Consider the following 24,581-nt stretch of genomic DNA (forward strand, 5'->3'; position numbering starts at 1 on the left):
GTTGCCTGGCCTTCAATGCTGCTGCTCACCAAACATCAACTAACTGTTAGTTTCTGATTGATTTAACCAGGCCTGTTGCCTGGCCTTCAATGCTGCTGCTCACCAAACATCAACTAACTGTTAGTTTCTGATTGATTTAACCAGACCTGTTGCCTGGCCTTCAATGCTGCTGCTCACCAAACATCAACTAACTGTTAGTTTCTGATTGATTTAACCAGACCTGTTGCCTGGCCTTCAATGCTGCTGCTCACCAAACATCAACTAACTGTTAGTTTCTGATTGATTTAACCAGACCTGTTGCCTGGCCTTCAATGCTGCTGCTCACCAAACATCAACTAACTGTTAGTTTCTGATTGATTTAACCAGACCTGTTGCCTGGCCTTCAATGCTGCTGCTCACCAAACATCAACTAACTGTTAGTTTGAACTGGTTGCTTCTTTTTTTAAATGTATTTATTTATTTCAGCTTTATTTAACCAGGTAGACTAGTTGAGAACAAGTCCTTTATTTAACCAGGTAGGCTGGTTGAGAACAAGTCCTTTATTTAACCAGGTAGACTAGTAGAGAACAAGTCCTTTATTTAACCAGGTAGGCTGGTTGAGAACAAGTCCTTTATTTAACCAGTTAGGCTGGTTGAGAACAAGTCCTTTATTTAACCAGGTAGACTAGTTGAGAACAAGTCCTTTATTTAACCAGGTAGACTAGTTGAGAACAAGTCCTTTATTTAACCAGGTAGACTAGTTGAGAACAAGTCCTTTATTTAACCAGGTAGACTAGTTGAGAACAAGTCCTTTATTTAACCAGGTAGACTAGTTGAGAACAAGTTCTCATTTACAACTGCGACCTGGCCAAGATAAAGCACAGCAGTGCAACACAAACAACACAGAGTTACACATGGAATAAACAAAACATACAGTCAATAATACAATGGAGAAAAAGTATATATACAGTGGGGGCAAATGAGGTAAGATAAGGGAGGTAAGGCAATAAAAAGACCATAGTGGCGAAATAATTACAATTTAGCAATTAAACACTGGAGTGACAGATGAGCAGAAGATGAATGTGCAAGTAGAGATACTGGGGTGCAAAGGAGGGAAACAATAAATAACAATATGGGGATGAGGTAGTTGGATGGGTTATTTACAGATGGGCTATGTACAGGTGCAGTGATCGTTGAGCTGCTCTGACAGCTGGTGCTTAAATTTAGTGAGGGAGATACGGGTCATGCAATATGCAATTCGTTCCAGTCATTGGCAGCAGAGAACTGGAAGGAGAGACGACCAAAGGAGGAGTTGGCTTTGGGGGTGACCAGTGAAATATACCTGCTGGAGCGCGTGCTACAGGTGGGTGCTGCTATGGTGACCAGTGAGCTGAGATAAGGCGGGGCTTTACCTAGCAAAGACTTATAGATGACCTGGAGCCAATGGGTTTGGCGACGAATATGAAGCGAGGACCAGCCAACGAGAGCATTCAGGTTGCAGTGGTTGGAGGTATATGGGGCTTTGGTGACAAAACGGATGTCACTGTGATAGACTGCATCCAGTTTGTTGAGTAGAGTGTTGGAGGCTATTTTGTAAATGACATCGCCGAAGTCAAGGATTGGTAGGATGGTCAGTTTGGCAGCCTGAGTGAAGGTGTCTTTGTTGCGAAATAGGAAGCCGATTCTAGATTTAATTTTGGATTGGAGATGTTTAATTTGAGTCTGGAAGGAGAGTTTACAGTCTAACCAGACACCTAGGTATGTGTAGTTGTCCACATGTTCTAGGTCAGAACCGTCCAGAGTAGTGATGTTGGACGGGCGGGCAGATGCGATCAGTTGAAGAGCATGCATTTAGTTTTACTTGCAGTTGGAGGCCACGGAAGGAGTGTTGTATGGCATTGAAGCTCGTCTGGAGGTTAGTTAACACAGTGTCCAAAGAAGGTACGGTGGGATTCGAAATGGTCGGTGATCTGTTTGTTAACTTGGTTTTCGAAGACCTTAGAAAGAGAGGGTAGGATAAATATAGGTCTGTAGCAGTTTGGGTCTAGAGTGTCTCCCCTTTTGAAGAGGGGGATGACCGCAGCAGCTTTCCAATCTTTGGGGATCTCAGACGATACGAAAGAGAGGGTTGAACAGGCTAGTAATAGGGGTTGCAACAATTTCAGCGTATCATTTTAGAAAGAGAGGGTCTAGATTGTCTAGCCCGGCTGATTTGTAGGAGTCCAGATTTTTCAGCTCTTTCAGAACATCAGCTATCTGGATTTGGGTGAAGGAGAAATGGGGGAGGCTTGGGCAAGTTGCTGTAGGGGGTGCAGAGCTGTTGACCGGGGTAGGGGTAGCCAGGTGGAAAGCATGGCCAGCCGTAGAAAAATGCTTATTGAAATTCTCAATTATTGTGGATTTATCGGTGGTGACAGTGTTTCCTATCCTCAGTGCAGTGGGCAGCTGGGAGGAGGTGCTCTTATTCTCCATGGACTTTACAGTGTCCCAAAACTTTTTGGAGTTTATGCTGCAGGATGCAAATTTCTGTTTGAAAAAGTTAGCCTTGGCTTTCTGCCTGTGTATATTGGTTCCTAACTTCCCTGAAAAGTTGTAAATCAAGGGGGCTATTTGATGCTAATGCAGAACGCCACAGGATGTTTTTGTGCTGGTCAAGGGCAGTCAGGTCTGAAGTGAACCAAGGGCTATATCTGTTCCTGGTTTAAAAAAAATGGAAAGGGGCATGCTTATTTAAGATGGTGAGGAAAGCACTTTTAAAGAGCAACCAGGCATCCTCTACTGATGGGATGAGGTCAATATCCTTCCAGGATACCCGGGCCAGGTCAATTAGAAAGGCCTGCTCGCTGAAGTGTTTCAGGGAGCGTTTGACAGTGATGAGTGGTGGTCATTTGACTGCAGACCCATTACGGATGCAGGCAATGAGGCTGAGATCTTGGTTGAAAACAGCAGACGTGTATTTAGAGGGCAAGTTGGTTAGGATGATATCTATGAGGGTGCCAGTGTTTACGGCTTTGGGGTTGTACCTGGTAGGTTCATTGATAATTTGTGTGAGATTGAGGGCATCAAGCTTAGATTGTAGGATGGCTGGGGTGTTAAGCATGTCCCAGTTTAGGTTACCTAACAGCACAAGTTCTGAAGATAGATGGTGGGCAATCAGTTCACATATGGTGTCCAGGGCACAGCTGGGGGCAGAAGGGGGTCTATAACAAGCGGCAACGGTGAGAGACTTGTTTCTGGAAGGTGGATTTTTAAAAGTAGAAGCTCAAATTGTTTGGGTACAGACCTGGATACTAAGACAGAACTCTGCAGTAGATTGCAACTCCGCCCCCTTTGGCAGTTCTATCTTGTCGGAAAATGTTATAGTTAGGGATGTACATTTCAGGGTTTTTGGTGGCCTTCCTAAGCCAGGATTCAGACACGGCTAGGACATCAGGGTTGGCAGAGTGTGCTAAAGCAGTGAATAAACAAACTTAGGGAGGAGGCTTGTAGAGAATGATAAATCTGATCTATGACCTTTACTCCTTATTACAACCTTAATATTACATCAACCTGTCTGTCTGTCTGTCTGTCTGTCTGTCTGTCTGTCTGTCTGTCTGTCTGTCTGTCTGTCTGTCTGTCTGTCTGTCTAATGAAGTGGACCCTTTTTACAGCATTCTCTCCACCACCTCACTCCAACTGTCGCTCCGCACGTGCGTTCACACACACACACACACACACACACACACACACACACACACACACACTGTGGCTCCCCTCTCAGGGCATGACATTAGAGTAGATGTCCTGATTACCATATCACACAAACAAAAGCTGCCCTCGGGACATGACAGACTGATTTGAATATTAGCTTTTAGGACCCGGGGGCGGAGCCATGACTAGCCTGATGGAGATGACTCTGTGTGTGTTTAAGGTATTCATCTCTCTTCTCTCCAGGGTGAGAGAGGCAGCCATGACTAGCCTGATGGAGATGACTCTGTGTGTGTTTAAGGTATTCATCTCTCTTCTCTCCAGGGTGAGAGAGGCAGCCATGACTAGCCTGATGGAGATGACTCTGTGTGTGTTTAAGGTATTCATCTCTCTTCTCTCCAGGGTGAGAGAGGCAGCCATGACTAGCCTGATGGAGATGACTCTGTGTGTGTTTAAGGTATTCATCTCTCTTCTCTCCAGGGTGAGAGAGGCAGCCATGACTAGCCTGATGGAGATGACTCTGTGTGTGGTGGGCACCGCTCCACAACTACTCTCACCAGACCTGTGAATAGCAATGGATTAACGCCCTCATAAACCCTTCATAAGGCCTTCATAGATGCTTCATAGATTATTTATAGATGTATGTTATTTGATATAGTAGGAATTACAAATATTATTGGGGATGATGGCTGTACCTCTCCATTCATCCCTCTCTCCTCTCCTCCCACTCATCTCTCCTCCACTCATCCATCTCTCCTCCTCTCCTCCATCTCTCCTCGTCTCATCCCTCTCTCCATTCATCCCTCTCTCCTCTCATCTCCTCTCCTCCTCTCCTCCTCAGGGTGAATGGTATGATGTGTCGCTTGGCCCAGCAGTCAGCAGAGAAGATCGACCGCTACAGAGCCCATGCTGGATCAGTGTTCGTCAGGCTCCTCCATAGTAACAACCCTGCAGTACCTCACATCCCCCACCGAGAGGAGCTGCTCGCCACCGAGAGGAGCTGCTCGCCACCGAGAGGAGCTGCTCGCCACCGAGAGGAGCTGCTCGCCACCGAGAGGAGCTGCTCGCCATCTTCCCTACGTGAGTCTAAACACATTTACATTTCTGTCATTTAGCAGATGCTGTTATCCAAAGGGACTTAGATCTGAAGGTAGCTAGGTGAGACAACCACATTATCCCTCAACAGAGTAGTTATCAGATAGCTAGGTGAGACAACCACATTATCCCTCAACAGAGTAGTTATCAGATAGCTAGGTGAGACAACCACATATCACAGTCACTACATTATCCCTCAATAGAGTAGTTATCAGATAGCTAGGTGAGATAACCACATCACAGTCACCACATTATCCCTCAATAGAGTAGTTATCAGATAGCTAGGTGAGACAACCACATATCACATTCATATTAAGCAAGCGGCTATCAGCAGTCAGTCAGAAAGTGATTAGAGAACTGCACTATTCCCATTGTGTGTCTAAGACCCTGTCCAGAAACATCTCCTAGCCTGAATCTCCCTCTAGGGACTTGCCATTGTGTGTCTAAGGCCCTGTCCAGAAACATCTCCTAGCCTGAATCTCCCTCTAGGGACTTGCCATTGTGTGTCTAAGGCCCTGTCCAGAAACATCTCCTAGCCTGAATCTCCCTCTAGGGACTTGAGGGATCTGAAAGAGTGAAGTCGTGTCCGAGCCATGTAAGACTTTGGCCAACTGGACGCCATGTTAGTGCCTTTTGAGCATTCCATGTATCCATTAATGACACGCATATTGGATATGTGTTCTGCATCTATGGATGCCTCTGGGTAATTTCATACAAGACTCTATGGATGCCTCTGGGTAATTTCATACAAGACTCTATGGATGCCTCTGGGTAATTTCATACAAGACTCTATGGATGCCTCTGGGTAATTTCATACAAGACTCTATGGATGCCTCTGGGTAATTTCATACAAGACTCTATGGATGCCTCTGGGTAATTTCATACAAGACTCTATGGATGGCTCTGGGTAATCTCATACAAGACTCTATGGATGCCTCTGGGTAATTTCATACAAGACTCTATGGATGCCTCTGGGTAATTTCATACAAGACTCTATGGATGCCTCTGGGTAATCTCATACAAGACTCTATGGATGGCTCTGGGTAATCTCATACAAGACTCTATGGATGCCTCTGGGTAATCTCATACAAGACTCTATGGATGCCTCTGGGTAATTTCATACAAGACTCTATGGATGCCTCTGGGTAATTTCATACAAGACTCTATGGATGCCTCTGGGTAATCTCATACAAGACTCTATGGATGCCTCTGGGTAATTTCATACAAGACTCTATGGATGCCTCTGGGTAATCTCATACAAGACTCTATGGATGCCTCTGGGTAATTTCATACAAGACTCTATGGATGCCTCTGGGTAATCTCATACAAGACTCTATGGATGCCTCTGGGTAATCTCATACAAGACTCTATGGATGCCTCTGGGTAATCTCATACAAGACTCTATGGATGCCTCTGGGTAATCTCATACAAGACTCTATGGATGCCTCTGGGTAATCTCATACAAGACTCTATGGATGGCTCAGGGTAATCTCAGACAGTGGGCAAGTTTCAATGAAACATTAACATTTCAGTTCACTTATTGAATTGAAAAACTAAATTGACCCTTACCCTGTGTGTGTGTGTGTGTGTGTCTCTCGCTCTCTCTTTCTCCTCTCTCTCTCTCTGTGCGCTCTCTTTCTCCGCTCTCTCGCTCTCTCTCTCTCTCGCTCTCTCTCTCTCTCTCTCTCCGCTCTCTCTCTCTCTCTCCCCTCTCTCTCTCTCTCTCTCTCTCTCTCTCACTTTTCTCTCTCTCTCTCGCTCTCTCTGCTCTCTCTGCTCTCTCTGCTCTCTCTCTCTCTGCTCTCTCTCTCTCAGTGAAGGGGCAGAGAGTCTGAACTGGAATGCTCCGTCTCAGGCCTTCCCCCACATCACCCAGCTGCTGAGACTGCCCCAGTACCACACACTACTGGGGTTGACCGTGTCTGTAGGAGGACTGACTGAGTCAACGGTACGTGTCTGTAGCCCTGTGCCTTTAGCCCTGTGGATCTGTGTCTGTAGCCCTGTGCCTTTAGCCCTGTGGATCTGTGTCTGTAGCTCTGTGCCTGTAGCCCTGTAGCTCTGTGTCTGTAGCTCCTGTAGATCTGTGTCTGTAGCTCTGTGTCTGTAGCCCTGTGCCTTTAGCCCTGTGGCTCTGTGTCTGTAGCTCGGTGTCTGTAGCCCTGTGCCTTTAGCCCTGTAGCTCTGTGTCTGTAGCTCTGTGTCTGTAGCCCTGTGGATCTGTGTCTGTAGCCCTGTGCCTGTAGCCCTGTAGCTCTGTGCCTGTAGCCCTGTAGCTCTGTGTCTGTAGCTCTTGTAGCTCTGTGCCTGTAGCCGTGTAGCTCCTGTAGCTCTGTGTCTGTAGCTCCTGTAGCTCTGTGCCTGTAGCCCTGTGCCTGTAGCCCTGTAGCTCTGTGTCTGTAGCTCCTGTAGCTCTGTGCCTGTAGCTCCTGTAGCTCTGTGTCTGTAGCTCCTGTAGCTCTGTGCCTGTAGCTCCTGTAGCTCTGTGCCTGTAGCCCTGTAGCTCTGTGTCTGTATCTCCTGTAGCTCTGTGCCTGTAGCCCTGTAGCTCCTGTAACTCTGTCTGTAGCTATGTGCCTGTGTCTGTAGCTATGTGTATGTAACTCTGTCTGTAGCTCTGTGTCTGTAGCTCTGTCTGTGGCTATGTGTATGTGGATCTGTGTCTGTAGCTCTGTTGCTCCTGTAGCCCTGTGTCTGTTGCTCCTGCAGGTATGTGTCTGTAGCTCTGTCTGTAGTGTCTGTGGCCCATGTAGCGTTGTGTTTGTAGCTCTGTGTCTATGTCTGTGGTGTCTGTAGCTCTGTGTCTGTAGTGTGTGTGGCTCTGTGTCTATAGCTTCTGTAACTCTGTGTCTAGCTATGTGCCTGTAGTGTCTGTAGCGGTGTGTCTGTTTCTCTGCGTCTGTGGATATGTGTCTGTAGCTCTGTGTCTGTTTCTCCTGTAGCCACGTGTCTAGCTTTGTGTCTGCAGCGCGGTGTCTGTTGCTCGGTCCGTAGCTCCTGTAGCCATGTGTCTGTAGCTCCTGTAGCCATGTGTCTGTAGCTCCTGTAGCCATGTGTCTGTAGCCATGTGTCTGTAGCTCCTGTAGCCATGTGTCTGTAGCCATGTGTCTGTAGCTCCTGTAGCCATGTGTCTGTAGCTCATGTAGCCATGTGTCTGTAGCCATGTGTCTGTAGCTCATGTAGTCATGTGTCTGTAGCTCTGTGTCTGTGGCTCCTGTAGCCATGTGTCTGTAGCCATGTGTCTGTAGCTCATGTAGCCATGTGTCTGTAGCCATGTGTCTGTAGCCATGTGTCTGTAGCCATGTGTCTGTGGCTCCTGTAGCCATGTGTCTGTAGCCATGTGTCTGTAGCCATGTGTCTGTAGCTCATGTAGCCATGTGTCTGTAGCTCTGTGTCTGTAGCTCCTGTAGTCATGTCTGTAGCTCCTGTAGTCATGTCTGTAGCTCATGTAGTCATGTGTCTGTAGCTCATGTAGTCATGTGTCTGTAGCCATGTCTGTAGCTCATGTAGTCATGTGTCTGTAGCTCGTGTAGTCATGTGTCTGTAGCTCATGTAGTCATGTGTCTGTAGCCATGTGTCTGTAGCTCCTGTAGCCATGTGTCTGTAGCTCATGTAGCCATGTGTCTGTAGCTCATGTAGCCATGTGTCTGTAGCTCATGTAGTCATGTGTCTGTAGCCATGTGTCTGTAGCTCCTGTAGCCATGTCTGTAGCTCCTGTAGCCATGTGTCTGTAGCTCATGTAGTCATGTGTCTGTAGCTCATGTAGTCATGTGTCTGTAGCCATGTGTCTGTAGCTCCTGTAGCCATGTGTCTGTAGCTCATGTAGCCATGTGTCTGTAGCTCATGTAGCCATGTGTCTGTAGCTCATGTAGTCATGTGTCTGTAGCCATGTGTCTGTAGCTCCTGTAGCCATGTGTCTGTAGCCATGTGTCTGTAGCAGTGGAGGCTCCTCTGAGTGAATTTCATACAAATACACATTGTGAAGTATAAAAAAGTTATCCTTTTTCACATGTCACCAAATAATTGATTAAAACGGTTTTGCAATGAATGTCTACAGTAGTACCATGGTGTAGCCAGAATGTACTACTGAAAGCGTAAGCTACAGCTAGCTAGCACCGCAGTGCATAACGTGGTGAGTCGTGGACTCAAAGAGCGAGTAAGACAATAGTTCAACCGTTTTTAACAAATACTTTGTTAAAAGAAGGAGAAGCAAGAGTTTGTGAGATAGAGAGAGCTACTTTAGCTTTATTCCATATTTTTTTCACTTACTTAGCTAGCTAATGTAGCTAGCTAGTTTAGCTTACTGAAACACCCGTCTCAAACAGAGAGGGATGCTATGTTAGCTAGCTGGCTATGGCTATCCAACACTGGAACTTTTCCAAGTCAAGGTAGCTTTTGGTTTTATTAATGTATTGCCAACAGGGCCTGACTGTGTAACTGCTAAACTGCTTGCTGACTGTACACTGTACTGCATGATTGTAGCAGGTTCACTAACGGGTTAGTTCTAGTAGCCATGCTGACTATGACGTGACAACAATGTAGGCTGTGTGTAGCGGTTAGCGTTATGATATGAAGGTTTGGCTTGGAAAGGTTTTTTCGCCAGGTCACAGACAGCTAATGTGTTGTCCACTGAAGTCCACATGCGAAGGGAGAAGGTGAGAGGAGGAGAGCACGTAGATAGATGTGAGAAGGAATGTATATATACAATGAGCTGTTTGTATGTGGCTGCTATGAAAGAGAACTGTGTTTTGCGTGTGATCAGGGGTGTGTTCATTGCACCGATTCTGTTGAAAAAAACGGGATAAACACACCTGAATTTGTCCAATAGAAACTCTCGTTTGCAACTGTTGGACTAATGATTACACCCTAGATCAGCTAGATGCAGGCAAGAGTGTGCAAGATGGTATTGAATGTATCACTGTCACCTGTGTGCAGCTACGTTGTAAACGTCCATTCATAGGCTAGGTTGTAGCAACCTCATGATGGGTACAGGGGAAATTCCAGTATCATGTAGTAGCCTGAACCCATTGATGTTACATTGAACTGGGTGGAAGGAATATGAATGATCGTCATCCAACATGCTGTAATAGAAATAAGGCCACGCTCATAAAAAAATGATTATCCTCCCTCATCATAAACGGCACTGACCGCCACTTTGTCTGTAGTCACAGTATGTGTCTGTGGTTATATGTCTGTGGCCACAGTATGTGTCTGTGGTTATATGTCTGTGGCCACAGCATGTGTCTGTGGCTATCCGTCTGTGGCTACAGTGTGTGTCTGTAGTTATGTGTCGGTGGCTATCTGTCTGTGGCTACAGTATGTATCTGTAGTTGTCTGTCTGTAGCTACAGTATCTGTCTGTAGTAATCTGTCTATAGCCACTGTCTGTGTCTGTGGTTATCTGTCTGTGGTTATCTGTCTATAGTCACCGTCTGTGTCTGCAGTTATCTGTCTATAGCCACTGTCTGCGTCTGTAGTTACCTGTCAGTGGTTATGTGTCTATAGCCACAGTCTGTTGTTATCTGTCTGTGGTTATCTGTCCGTCTGTGTCTGTTGTTATCTGTCAGTGGTTATCTGTATATAGCCACAGTCTGTGTCTGTTGTTATCTGTCAGTGGTTATTTGTCTATAGCCACCGTCTGTATCTGTTATCTGTCTATAGCCACAGCCTGTGTCTGTAGTTATGTCTGTAGCTACAGTATCTCACTGTCTGCCCCAGTACCAGTACCAGTACCAGTACCAGTACCAGTACCACACACCACTAGCCCTCAGTGTGTCCATGGTACATCAGCTGTGGTTCCCACACTGCTACAGTCCAAAGACTGCATGTTATTGCAAATGTGTTGTTGTCTCTGGAAAAGCACCTTAGTGAACCAGTGGTTTGACCACTGGTCTCTCCAGTGTGTGGGTCTAAAGGCCTGCAGAGGGGGCTGGAGCCCATCACACTGCTAATATTCACACCACCGAGGACACCAGTACCTCTACTCTCATCTGTTCTATCAGTCTGTTTCTCAGGCACCAGGCATCAGCTTGATGCTCCTCTGGCCCACATCCACCTGGTTCCTGTAAACAACAAGCTAAAACCCAAAACAGAGATGGGAGTTCATCCAGAACAAATGGATCTGTGTTTAGTGATGTTGGCAGGACTGGTGCAGTCTTTCCTTTTCTTTAAGGAAACCTCCTTTCCCATCTTAAACCATTCGTGTGTGTGTGTGTGTGTGTGTGTGTGTGGGGGTGTGGGTGTCTGTAATGAATGAATGTTTTATATAAACCTTTGCCCTACTGATCCTACCACATAGATGCTGCTGCCCAGACGTTATGTACAGTGAGGGAAAAAGTATTTAATCCCCTGCTGATTTTGTACGTTTGCCCACTGACAAGGAAATTATCAGTCTATAATTTTAATGGTAGGTTTATTTGAACAGTGAGAGACAGAATAACAACAAAAATATCCAGAAAAACGCATGTCAAAAATGTTATAAAATGATTTGCATTTTAATGAGGGAAATAAGTATTTGACCCCCTCTCAATCAGAAAGATTTCTGGCTCCCAGGTGTCTTTTATACAGGTAACGAGCTGAGATTCGGAGCACACTCTTAAAGGGAGTGCTCCTAATCTCAGTTTGTTACCTGTATAAAAGACACCTGTCCACAGAAGCAATCAATCAGATTCCAAACTCTCCACCATGCCCAAGACCAAAGAGCTCTCCAAGGATGTCAGGGACAAGATTGTAGACCTACACAAGGCTGGAATGGGCTACAAGACCATCGCCAAGCAGCTTGGTGAGAAGGTGACAACATTTGGTGCGATTATTCGCAATGGAAGAAACACAAAAGAACTGTCAATCTCCCTCGGCCTGGGGCTCCATGCAAGATCTCACCTCGTGGAGTTGCAATGATCATGATAACGGTGAGGAATCAGCCCAGAACTACACGGGAGGATCTTGTCAACGATCTCAAGGCAGCTGGGACCATAGTCACCAAGAAAACAATTGGTAACACACTACGCCGTGAAGGACTGAATTTTGTTGTTGTTATTCTGTCTCTCACTGTTCAAATAAACCTACCATTAAAATTATAGACTGATCATTTCTTTGTCAGTGGGCAAACGTACAAAATCAGCAGGGGATCAAATACTTTTTCCCCCCACTGTACATAGACTAGAAATCACTGGTCACTTTAATAATGGAACACTAGTCACTTTAATAATGGAACACTAGTCACTTTAATAATGGAACACTAGTCACTTTAATAATGGAACACTAGTCACTTTAATAATGGAGCACTAGTCACTTTAATAATGGAACACTAGTCACTTTAATAATGGAACACTGGTCACTTTAATAATGGAACACTAGTCACTATAATAATGGAACACTAGTCACTTTAATAATGGAACACTAGTCACTTTAATAATGGAACACTAGTCACTTTAATAATGGAGCACTGGTCACTTTAATAATGGAACACTAGTCACTTTAATAATGGAACACTAGTCACTTTAATAATGGAACACTAGTCACTTTAATAATGGAACACTAGTCACTTTAATAATGGAACACTAGTCACTTTAATAATGGAACACCATTGGTCACTTTAATAATGGAGCACTAGTCACTTTAATCATGTTTACATATTACATTACTCATCTCATATGTACATACTGTATTCTATACCATCTACTGTATCTCAGTCTATGCCACTCTGACATTGCTTGTCCATATATTTCTATATTCTTAATTCCTTTACTTTAGATTGTGTGTATTGTTAGATATTGCTCCACTGTTGGAGCTAGGAACACAAGCATTTCGCTACACCCTCAATAAGATCTGCTAAACACGTGTATGTGACAAATACCATTTGATTTGACCCTCCACCACTCCAGGCTGGCTCCCATCACGCTGCACGACCCCGGCTCAGACAGGGGCTCTCAAACTGGGAGGGTTGAACCTCCAACTGCTGCTAGACCCAGTACCCTGGTTCCTCTCTCCCTCTTAGCCCTAGGCTTGTGTCCCAAACTGCTCCCTATTCCTTACACAGTGTACTACTGTTGACCAGGGCCCATAGAGGGTCACAGTGCTTTATAAAGGGAATAGTGCTTTATAAAGGGAATAGCATGGCATTAGGGACATCCCTGGTCTCTCTCTCTCTCAGCCCCAGTCAGCTAGGGAAAGATAACCCCTCTGGTGAGACTAATGTCCCTGGTCTCTCTCTCTCTCAGCCCCAGTCAGCTAGGGAAAGAACCCCTCTGGTGAGACTAATGTCCCTGGTCTCTCTCTCTCTCAGCCCCAGTCAGCTAGGGAAAGACAACCCCTCTGGTGAGACTAATGTCCCTGGGGAGACACCCTCAACACTGATGATGATTGGTGGTGGTTGGGGTTATTTAGAACCCAGCTCAGTGTTTGTGGAGGGAATGTAGAACAATAAGGTGATGTTTTAATGGGTGTAGTGAGGTTAGTAAAGCTACAGTCATCTGTCAGCAATGCCTGTAAACCTATTCCTTGTTAGGTGGTCTGGCCTGCTCCATGCTCTCTCTCTCTCGCTCTCTCTGCCTCTTTCTCTCTCTCTCTGCCTCTCTTTCTCTCTGCCTCTCTTTCTCTCTCTCTCTCTCTCTCGCTCTCTCTGCCTCTTTCGCTTTCTCTGCCTCTGTCTCTCTTTCTCTCTCTGTCTCTCTCTGTCTCTGTCTCTCTGTGTCTTTCTCTCTCTCTGTCTGTCTTTCTCTCTGTCTCTGTGTTTCTCTGTCTCTGTCTCTCTCTCTCTCTCTCTCGACCTGTGGCTTGGTAGACTCCTGTTATAATCTGGATGGACTGGACTGGAGACACACAGACACTTCTGAGGTAGCCAGAACTGTGTCCCTGGGCTGATCTGGAGTTGGTTCTCACTAGAGATCGAATGATTAATCGGAATGTCCGATTTAATTAGGGCTGATTTCAAGTTTTCATAACAATCGGCAATCGGTATTTTTGGACACCGATTTTTTTTTTTTTTTTTTTTTACACCTTTATTTAACTAGGCAAGTCAGTTTAGAACACATTCTTATTTTCAATGACGGCCTAGAAACGGGGGGTTAACTGCCTTGTTCAGGGGCAGAACGACATGCTTTTTTTGGTCCTCCAATAATCGGTATCGGCGTTGAAAAATCATAATCGGCCGACCTCTAGTTCTCTCACACACAAGAGTCCAAAGTGCTGAAGCATCCTGTTGGATCCTGGGAACTCTTTCTCACCGTCCTAGTCTCCTTTACCGCCGTTTCACATTTGTGTTGCTATATTTCATAAACCGTCTCCTGTGAGACTCCCCTCCCCCCTCTCCCACTGCTTAGTCCAACTCTCTTCTCCTCTCATACCCCTGAAAGACCACCATGTCATCACTACAGACATTTGTAACTGCCAGTGTAGAAAAGACAGAATTCCTCTCTTCTCCAGCATGTCATCACTGTGTGAGGGAAGTGATGCCAGGAAATCAGAGGGTGCGTCCCAAAATAGGACCCTCTTCCTATGGGTCCTGGTCAAAAGTAGTGCACTATGTAGGAAAGAGTGTCATTTGGTACACAGGGAGATGAGCTGTTTAGATTTAATGTTGCTCAATGTGGCTTCTCACACGGTCATTCCAGACTTACACAATGGACTGGGAATATCCTATTTTATAGTTTTATTGTTCTGGTCTGGATCTCAGAGTTTCTACTGTCTGATGTTAACTACACACTGATGTCTCAGTCCTCTGTCTGATGTTAACTACACACTGATGTCTCAGTCCTCTGTCTGATGTTAACTACACACTGATGTCTATCTATCAGTCCTCTGTCTGATGTTACTACACACTGATGTCTCAGTCCTTATGTCCTGATGTTAACTACAACACGAGTGTCTCAAGTCCCTCTGTCCTGATGTTAACTACACACTGATGTCTCAGTCCTCTGTCTGATGTTAACTACACACTGATGTCTCAGTCCTCTGTCCTGATGTTAACTACACACTGATGTCTCAGGTCCTCTGTCTGATGTTAACTACACACTGATGTCTCAGTCCTCTGGTCTGATGTTAACTACACACTGATGTCTCAGTCCTCTGTCTGATGTTAACTACACACTGATGTCTCAGTCCTCTGTCTGATGTTAACTACACACTGATGTCTCAGTCCTCTGTCTGATGTTAACTACACACTGATGTCTCAGTCCTCTGTCTGATGTTAACTACACACTGATGTCTCAGTCCTCTGTCTGATGTTACTACACACTGATGTCTCAGTCCTCTGTCTGATGTTAACTACACACTGATGTCTCAGTCCTCTGTCTGATGTTAACTACACACTGATGTCTCAGTCCTCTGTCTGATGTTAACTACACACTGATGTCTATCTATCAGTCCTCTGTCTGATGTTACTACACACTGATGTCTCAGTCCTCTGTCTGATGTTAACTACACACTGATGTCTCAGTCCTCTGTCTGATGTTAACTACACACTGATGTCTCAGTCCTCTGTCTGATGTTAACTACACACTGATGTCTATCAGTCCTCTGTCTGATGTTACTACACACTGATGTCTCAGTCCTCTGTCTGATGTTAACTACACACTGATGTCTCAGTCCTCTGTCTGATGTTAACTACACACTGATGTCTATCTATCAGTCTCTGTCTGATGTTACTACACACTGATGTCTCAGTCCTCTGTCTGATGTTAACTACACACTGATGTCTCAGTCCTCTGTCTGATGTTAACTACACCACTGATGTCTCAGTCCTCTGTCTGATGTTAACTACACACTGATGTCTCAGTCCTCTGTCTGATGTTAACTACACACTGATGTCTATCAGTCCTCTGTCTGATGTTACTACACACTGATGTCTCAGTCCTCTGTCTGATGTTAACTACACACTGATGTCTCAGTCCTCTGTCTGATGTTACTACACACTGATGTCTCAGTCCTCTGTCTGATGTTAACTACACACTGATGTCTCAGTCCTCTGTCTGATGTTAACTACACACTGATGTCTCAGTCCTCTGTCTGATGTTAACTACACACTGATGTCTCAGTCCTCTGTCTGATGTTAACTACACACTGATGTCTCAGTCCTCTGTCTGATGTTACTACACACTGATGTCTCAGTCCTCTGTCTGATGTTAACTACACACTGATGTCTCAGTCCTCTGTCTGATGTTAACTACACACTGATGTCTATCTATCAGTCCTCTGTCTGATGTTAACTACACACTGATGTCTATCTATCAGTCCTCTGTCTGATGTTAACTACACACTGATGTCTATCTATCAGTCCTCTGTCTGATGTTAACTACACACTGATGTCTATCTATCAGTCCTCTGTCTGATGTTACTACACACTGATGTCTATCAGTCATGCTGACCCCCCCACACACCCCCTCTTTCCCTCCCTCCTTCCCTCTCTACATCCCTCTCTCTCTCTCTCCCTCCCTCCTTCCCTCTCTACATCCCTCTCTCTCCCTCCCTCCCTCCTTCCCTCTCTACATCCCTCTCTCTCTCTCCCTCCCTCCTTCCCTCTCTACCTCCCTCCCTCCTTCCCTCTCTACATCCCTCTCTCTACCTCCCTCCCTCCTTCCCTCTCTATATATCCCTCCCTCCTTCCCTCTCTACATCCCTCCCTCCTTCCCTCTCTACATCCCTCCCTCCTTCCCTCTCTACATCCCTCCCTCCTTCCCTCTCTACATCCCTCTCTCTCTCTCCCTCTCTCCTTCTCTCTCCACATCCCTCCCTCTCTCTCCCTCCCTCCTTCCCTCTCTACATCCCTCCCTCTCTCTCCCTCCCTCCTTCCCTCTCTCTCTCTCCCTCCCTCCTTGTCTCTCCGTCTCCAGGTGCGTTTCTCCTCCCAGTCTCTGTTTGACCACCTGATGTTGATTCAGCAGGACACAGCAGCTCTGGGACAGTTTAGTGATGCACTGCTGCGCGTCTTCAGAGACAACCTGAGAAATGACAGGTACGTCAATCTCAATGAAACTAACCTGGTAAACTAAAGACAAAATAAAACTAGTGGTAAACTGTGTGTAATGTGTGTCTGTCCTGTGTGTCTGTCCTGTGTGTAATGTGTGTCTGTCCTGTGTGTCTGTCCTGTGTGTGATGTGTGTCTGTCCTGTGTGTCTGTCCTGTGTGTAATGTGTGTCTGTCCTGTGTGTCCTGTGTGTCTGTCCTGTGTGTGATGTGTGTCTGTCCTGTGTGTAATGTGTGTCTGTCCTGTGTGTAATGTGTGTCTGTCCTGTGTGTCCTGTGTGTCTGTAATGTGTGTCTGTCCTGTGTGTAATGTGTGTAATGTGTGTCTGTCCTGTGTGTAATGTGTGTCTAATGTGTGTAATGTGTGTCTGTGTAGGGTGTCTATCCCCTTCCTGAAGATGCTGGACCAGATGCTGGCTAGAGCCTGCTTTGACACCTTCACTACAGACTAGGAGTGAGTAGTGTTCATGTTATATACTGTTGTTCTACTGATGCCTGTTAGGTAGGACTCAGTACTACTTCCTTATCTCTCAGAAACAGCAGAAACAGGATATATAGTAGAGTTATAGTGTTGTATATGTAGAATACATGAAGATATGTAATATAGTGTCTGATTGAATGAATAGAAGCTACGCTAATCTGTTGTTTCCTCCCTCTGCTCTCTCTTTCTCTCTCCTCTATTCTCTCCTCTATTCTCTCCTCTATTCTCTCTCTCTTTTTCTCTCTCCCTCTCTATGCTCTCTGTCTCTGTCTGTCTCTGTCTGTCTCTGTCTCTGTCTGTCTCTGTCTGTCTGTCTGTCTGTCTGTCTGTCTGTCTGTCTGTCTGTCTGTCTGTCTCTCTCTGTCTCTCTCTCTGTCTGTCTCTCTCTCTTTGTCTCTCTCTCTTTGTCTCTCTCTCTCTCTCTCTTGTCTCTCTCTCTCTCTCTCCTCCTTTGTCTCTCTCTCTCTCTCTCTCTTTGTCTCTCTCTCTCTCTCTCTCTTGTCTTCTTCTCTCTCTCTCTTCCTCTCTCTCTTGTCTTCCTCTCTCTCTGTCTCTCTTGTCTCTGTCTCTCTCTGTCTCTGTCTCTCTCTGTCTCTCCCTCTCTGTCTCTCTCTCTCTGTCTCTCTCTCTCTCTCTCCTCTCTCTCTCCTCTCTCTCTCTGTCTGTCTGTCTGTCTGTCTGTCTGTCTGTCTGTCTGTCTGTCTGTCTGTCTCTCTCTCTCTCTTCCTGTAGTCATCAGTTCTGTGTGGTCTTGTTGTCTCTCTGTAAGGAAGAGATTAAGAAGTCCAAGTACACTCGGAAGCTCCGCTCCGCCATCGCTGTGTGAGTGAGGTTTGTTTTCACACACACGACACTCATACTCCAAATACATCTCCACTGCATCTCACTTCTGATACAGTGTTAAAACATTTAGTCATAACACACAACCTGATATACACACTCTGCCCCTTGACCTCTAACCCTACTCTCTCCCCTCCTGTAGGTTCTGTGGTCTGATCCAGTTCCAGGGAGAGGTCCGTAAGAAGGTTCTGTCACCACTTCCCTGTGGTGAGTTAGTTCTCTCTCTCTGCATCTCTCTGTCTCTTTCTCTGCCTGTCTCTCATCTATCTCTCATCTGTCTCTCATCTGTCTCTCTCGCTCTCATCTGTCTCTCTATCTCTCATCTGTCTCTCTGTCTCTTTCTCTGCCTGTCTCTCATCTGTCTCTCATCTCTCTCATCTTTCTCTCATCTCTCATCTGTCTCTCATCTGTCTCTCGCGCTCTCATCTGTCTCTGTCTCTTTCTCTGCCTGTCTCTCATCTGTCTCTCTCTCTCTCTCTGTATGGGTCTTTATTGTCATGGGAAACATATGTTAACATTGCCAAAGCAAGTGAAATAAATCATAGACAAAAGTGAAATAAACAATAAAAATTAACAGTAAACATTACACTCACAAAAGTTCCAAAAGAATAAAGACATTACAAATGTCATATTATGTCTATATACAGTGTTGTAACGATGTACAAATAGTTAAAGTACAAAAACTGGTTGCCCTTTTCTTGTGGCAACAGGTCACAAATCTTGCTGCTGTGATGTCACACTGTGGTATTTCACCCAATAGATCACTTCCTTTTAGGTGGTTGTAGAATATAGCGGGTATCGGCCTAATTCTGCTCTGCATGCATTATTTGATGTTTTACAACCATAAAGAGCAATGGGTTCTATAACTGATTCAAGTGTTTTTAGCCAGATCCTAATTGGTATGTCTAATTTTATGTTCCTTTTGATGGCGTAGAAGGTCCTTCTTGCCTTGTCTCTCAGATCGGTCACAGCTTTGTGGAAGTTACCTGTGGCACTGATGTTTAGGCCGAGGTATGTATAGTTGTTTATGTGCTCTAGGGCAACGGTGTCTAGATGGAATCTGTATTTGTGGTCCTGGCGACTGGACCTTTTTTGGAACACCATTATTTTGGTCTTACTGAGATTTACTGTCAGGGCCCAGGTCTGACAGAATCTGTGCAGAAGATCTAGGTGCTGCTGTAGGCCCTCCTTGGTTGGGGACAGAAGCACCGGATCATCAGCAAACAGTAGACATTTGATTCTAGTAGGGTGAGGCCGGGTGCTGCAGACTGTTCTAGTGCCCGCGCCAATTCGTTGATATATATGTTGAAGAGGGTGGGGCTTAAACGGCCCTGTGGAAAGAAATGTGTGTGTGTGTTTTGCCATAGTGAAGGCATAGACTCAGGTTTTCTGGGTCTGTATGTTTTTAGTTGGATAAGTTTCTCAATTTCTTTCTTAGGTTTTTGGGTTCTTCATCAAACCATTTGTCATTGTTGTTAATTTTCTAAGGTTTTCTGCTTGCCATGTTTAGATTTGATAGAGAAGCTCAAAGTCAAATATACTGTTTAGGTTTTCTACTGCCAAGTTTACACCTTCCCTATTACAGTGCAACGTTTTACCCAGGAAGTTGTGATCTGATAGGGGTGTCAGTGGACTGATCAGGAAGACCACAGCCAGCCAGGTGTACGAGATGCTGCTGACCTACGACGATGTCATCGACCCTGACGTGATGGATGATGTCATGACGTCGCTGAGTGACACCAACTGGTCAGTGGAATCAGAGACAGGAACTCAATTAGTCCGTAGCGCTGCGTTCCGATTCTCCCCCCTTCCCCAGGTGTGCATGTGCACACTCCCGGTCATTAAGTTAACAATGGTGTAAGCCCCCTTCAATCCTATGCTTTTAAATGCCGGAGAGGGACTGTACAAATGCACACTTTAGGAAAAGTGTGGAGAATTGGGATGCAGACTTTGTAACAGGTTTTTGGGTGCAGGGTTTTAAGGACAGACCCTGGAACAGGTCTTTGGGTGCAGGGTTTTAAGGACAGACCTTGGAACAGGTCTTTGGGTGCAGGGTTTTAAGGACAGACCTTGGAACAGGTCTTTGAGTGCAGGGTTTTAAGGACAGACCTTGGAACAGGTCTTTGGGTGCAGGGTTTTAAGGACAGACCCTGGAACAGGTCTTTGGGTGCAGGGTTTTAAGGACAGACCCTGGAACAGGTCTTTGGGTGCAGGGTTTTAAGGACAGACCCTGGAACAGGTCTTTGGGTGCAGGGTTTTAAGGACAGACCCTGGAACAGGTCTTTGGGTGCAGGGTTTTAAGGACAGACCCTGGAACAGGTCTTTGGGTGCAGGGTTTTAAGGACAGACCCTGGAACAGGTCTTTGGGTGCAGGGTTTTAAGGACAGACCCTGGAACAGGTCTTTGAGTGCAGGGTTTAAAGGACAGTCCTTGGAACAGGTCTTTGGGTGCAGGGTTTTAAGGACAGATCCTGGAACAGGTCTTTGGGTGCAGGGTTTTAAGGACAGATCCTGGAACAGGTCTTTGGGTGCAGGGTTTTAAGGACAGACCCTGGAACAGGTCTTTGAGTGCAGGGTTTTAAGGACAGACCCTGGAACAGGTCTTTGAGTGCAGGGTTTTAAGGACAGACCCTGGAACAGGTCTTTGGGTGCAGGGTTTTAAGGACAGACCCTGGAACAGGTCTTTGGGTGCAGGGTTTTAAGGACAGACCCTGGAACAGGTCTTTGGGTGCAGGGTTTTAAGGACAGACCCTGGAACAGGTCTTTGGGTGCAGGGTTTTAAGGACAGACCCTGGAACAGGTCTTTGGGTGCAGGGTTTTAAGGACAGACCCTGGAACAGGTCTTTGGGTGCAGGGTTTTAAGGACAGACCTTGGAACAGGTCTTTGAGTGCAGGGTTTAAAGGACAGTCCTTGGAACAGGTCTTTGGGTGCAGGGTTTTAAGGACAGATCCTGGAACAGGTCTTTGGGTGCAGGGTTTTAAGGACAGATCCTGGAACAGGTCTTTGAGTGCAGGGTTTTAAGGACATGAACTAGAAATGGAAAACCCCTTACTTCCTGGAAAGGGTTTTAACAAGAGATGAGCAGTGGACAGACAGACTATTTTATCTCCTGCTGGGACTGCTGCTAATTTATTAAACTACTAAAGACCAGTTCCAGAGAATGAGGCTTTTCCCTTTTCTACTAACTGCTCATTGGTCACAGTGTTTTCTAGAGGAGTCATTGCACTGTAGGGTTAGTCTTACTGTAGGGTCAGTCTTACTGTAGGGTCAGTCCTACTGTAGGGTCAGTCTTACTGTAGGGTCAGTCCTACTGTAGGGTCAGTCTTACTGTAGGGTCAGTCCTACTGTAGGGTCAGTCTTATTTTAGGGTTAGTCTTACTGTAGGGTCAGTCTTACTGTAGGGTCAGTCTTACTGTAGGGTCAGTCCTACTGTAGGGTCAGTCCTACTGTAGGGTCAGTCCTACTGTAGGGTCAGTCTTATTTTAGGGTTAGTCTTACTGTAGGGTCAGTCCTACTGTAGGGTCAGTCTTATTTTAGGGTTAGTCTTACTGTAGGGTCAGTACTACTGTAGGGTCAGTCTTACTGTAGGGTCAGTCCTACTGTAGGGTCAGTCCTACTGTAGGGTTAGTCTTACTGTAGGGTCAGTCCTACTGTAGGGTCAGTCTTATTTTAGGGTTAGTCTTACTGTAGGGTCAGTACTACTGTAGGGTCAGTACTACTGTAGGGTCAGTCTTACTGTAGGGTCAGTCTTACTGTAGGGTCAGTCTTACTGTAGGGTCAGTACTACTGTAGGGTCAGTCTTACTGTAGGGTCAGTCTTACTGTAGGGTCAGTCCTACTGTAGGGTCAGTCTTACTGTAGGGTCAGTCCTACTGTAGGGTCAGTCTTACTGTAGAGTCAGTCCTACTGTAGGGTCAGTCCTCTGTAGGGTCAGTCTTACTGTAGGGTCAGTCTTACTGTAGGGTCGGTCCTACTGTAGGGTCGGTCGTACTGTAGGGTGGGTCGGTCCTACTGTAGGGTCGGTCGTACTGTAGGGTGGGTCGGTCGTACTGTAGGGTGGGTCGGTCCTACTGTAGGGTCGGTCCTACTGTAGGGTCAGTCCTACTATAGGGTCAGTCCTACTGTAGGGTCAGTCTGTTGTCTTCACATTATGTTGTCCTCTCTGGTTCCTCTGGTTTTAGGGAGGAGGACGTCGCCACGGTGAGGACCCACAGAAACCAGCTCTGTGATTGGCTAGGAGTGCAGAAGCCCCAGCTCGTTGCCAAGGTAACCATTTTGAGAACTGCTAATCAAAAATGTTGGTGTGTGTGTGGATGGATGAATGAATCAATGATTGAATACTTTATTAGTCTAAAGGAAATAGATGTTTGGCCCTTATGTCGTAAGTCAGGTGCTGTTGCAGAATAGCAGCCCATTCATATCAGGGTTGTAATATAAAGAGGACTGGCTGTTTGGTAGCGAGGTTGACTATTCCTTATTAGACCCAGATGCTTTCCTCTGCCTGCCAAACCATGATTCACTTTACTTTGTAATTAGTCGAGAACGAGGTCTGCTCCGATAAGAGAAAACCTTTCAAAGATATGACCTTCAACTATTTATCAGAGGAAGGACTTGATTTAGTTTGTCTATGAAAAGAAACGACAATATTATCCACTTTTAGCTCCTTGACACGTGATTAACTTCAATATTGTACTTATTCTCTTTTTTGTACGCTCTGTTTTCTTCCATAGGGTCCTGTCCAGTAGGCCTGGGGGAAACTATTCTCAGTAGGAACTGAAGAACTGTAGCACAAGATCCTTCAGGATGGCATTCTGTGTGACACATCACAAAGTACAGCTGCACTTCTAAAAGGTCACAGCCTTCAGTGATGTTCCAAGACCCACACACTTTGCTACAGTACATTCTAATTGGTATGCTAGTATGGTCATGGAATGGATAGTAGTCTGGGTCCATTTGGGATTCAGCATTCCTCTGTCTGTCTGTCTGTCTGTCTGTCTGTCTGTCTGTCTGTCTGTCTGTCTGTCTGTCTGTCTGTCTGTCTGTCTGTCTGCCTCTCTGCCTCTCTGCCTCTCTGCCTCTCTGCCTCTCTGCCTCTCTGCCTCTCTGCCTCTCTGCCTCTCTCTCTCTGCCTCTCTGCCTCTCTGCCTCTCTGCCTCTCTGCCTCTCTGCCTCTCTGCCTCTCTGCCTCTCTGTGCTTGTGGAGCGTCTTTGAATGAGAATGTGGACTGCAAAAGCAAAAACAATCTGTCAATAAACAAACAGGAACCGCATCATGATTTTCCCGTTTCCAATGTATTAACTTTTTTAGAGAGGAGAAGATTGAGAAACACTGTCATGACAGACTCAATACTCATCATTGATTAGGAAAAAGGAGTTCAGTGGTTATTAAACAGTTTTCTCCTAGTAAGGGAAGTGTGTGCTTGTGTCTAGGAGGAATGAAGGAGAGAGAGGAGGGAGACCAGGACTATAGGATGAGGAATGAATGAGAGAGACCAGGAATATAGGACGAGGAATGAATGAGAGAGACCAGGAATATAGGATGAGGAATAAAGGAGAGAGAGGAGGGAGACCAGGAATATAGGATGAGGAATGAATGAGAGAGAGGAGGGAGACCAGGACTATAGGACGAGGAATGAATGAGAGAGACCAGGAATATAGGACGAGGAATGAATGAGAGAGACCAGGAATATAGGATGAGGAATAAAGGAGAGAGAGGAGGGAGACCAGGAATATAGGATGAGGAATGAATGAGAGAGACCAGGAATATAGGACGAGGAATGAAGGAGAGAGAGGAGGGAGACCAGGAATATAGGATGAGGAATGAATGAGAGAGACCAGGAATATAGGACGAGGAATGAAGGAGAGAGAGGAGGGAGACCAGGAATATAGGACGAGGAATGAATGAGAGAGACCAGGAATATAGGACGAGGAATGAAGGAGAGAGAGGAGGGAGACCAGGAATATAGGACGAGGAATGAATGAGAGAGACCAGGAATATAGGATGAGGAATGAATCATGAGGAATGACGGAGAGAGGAGGGAGACCAGTGTCGTGTCTTCGGCTATGCCGGATTAAGTGATATGACGTGCTTTCTATAAAATAATTTCTCTGTCATTAATATTACCTGATTAAGCTAATCAGGTAAATAATTAATTAGAAAGTCGGGGCACCACGAAAGAATGTTTATAGAGCTGTTATCTTCCGAATAAACTCTTAAAGACCTGGTAATCGGTAGCAGTCAATATTTAATCCTCACCTTATTTAGTCTCATCTGAAAGTTGTAAATTCTTGGTTATCTTCACGAACCCTGGCTAACAAGTTGAATCAGCAATACAAAATTTGGTTTAATTATTTATTTACTAAATACCTAACTAATCACACAGAATGAATCATACATTGATGGACGGAGCGGATATAGCGGCTGGTTACACAGAGAAAAGGGGGGTTTGAGTGAAAGAGCGGGAAGACTGAGGAACAAAGGGAGAAGCTATGCTATCGTAAATACAGAATCTCTAGCATTCTAAATTACCAACCATTTGAAAA

At 45.6% G+C, this 24,581-nt stretch overlaps 1 protein-coding gene and 1 long non-coding RNA gene across 2 annotated transcripts in view; both read left to right on the forward strand.

Annotated features, from left to right (window-relative positions):
- LOC115208269 (tubulin-specific chaperone D-like) overlaps positions 1-4,139 on the forward strand; it is a 72,565-nt gene extending 68,426 nt beyond the window's left edge. Inside the window, 1 exon segment of the mRNA XM_029776206.1 lies at positions 3,913-4,139. The gene's annotated coding sequence lies outside the window, so the exon portion shown is untranslated.
- Positions 4,140-19,386: 15,247 nt separating this feature from the next.
- Positions 19,387-23,099, forward strand: LOC115208276 (uncharacterized). The gene is made up of 3 exons (XR_003881133.1): positions 19,387-19,785; positions 22,220-22,304; positions 22,769-23,099. It is a non-coding gene; the product is annotated as an uncharacterized LOC115208276 (long non-coding RNA).
- Positions 23,100-24,581: the final 1,482 nt, after the last annotated feature.

This window comes from Salmo trutta, chromosome 1 (assembly GCF_901001165.1).
Source record: "Salmo trutta chromosome 1, fSalTru1.1, whole genome shotgun sequence".
NCBI lineage: Eukaryota > Metazoa > Chordata > Actinopteri > Salmoniformes > Salmonidae > Salmo > Salmo trutta.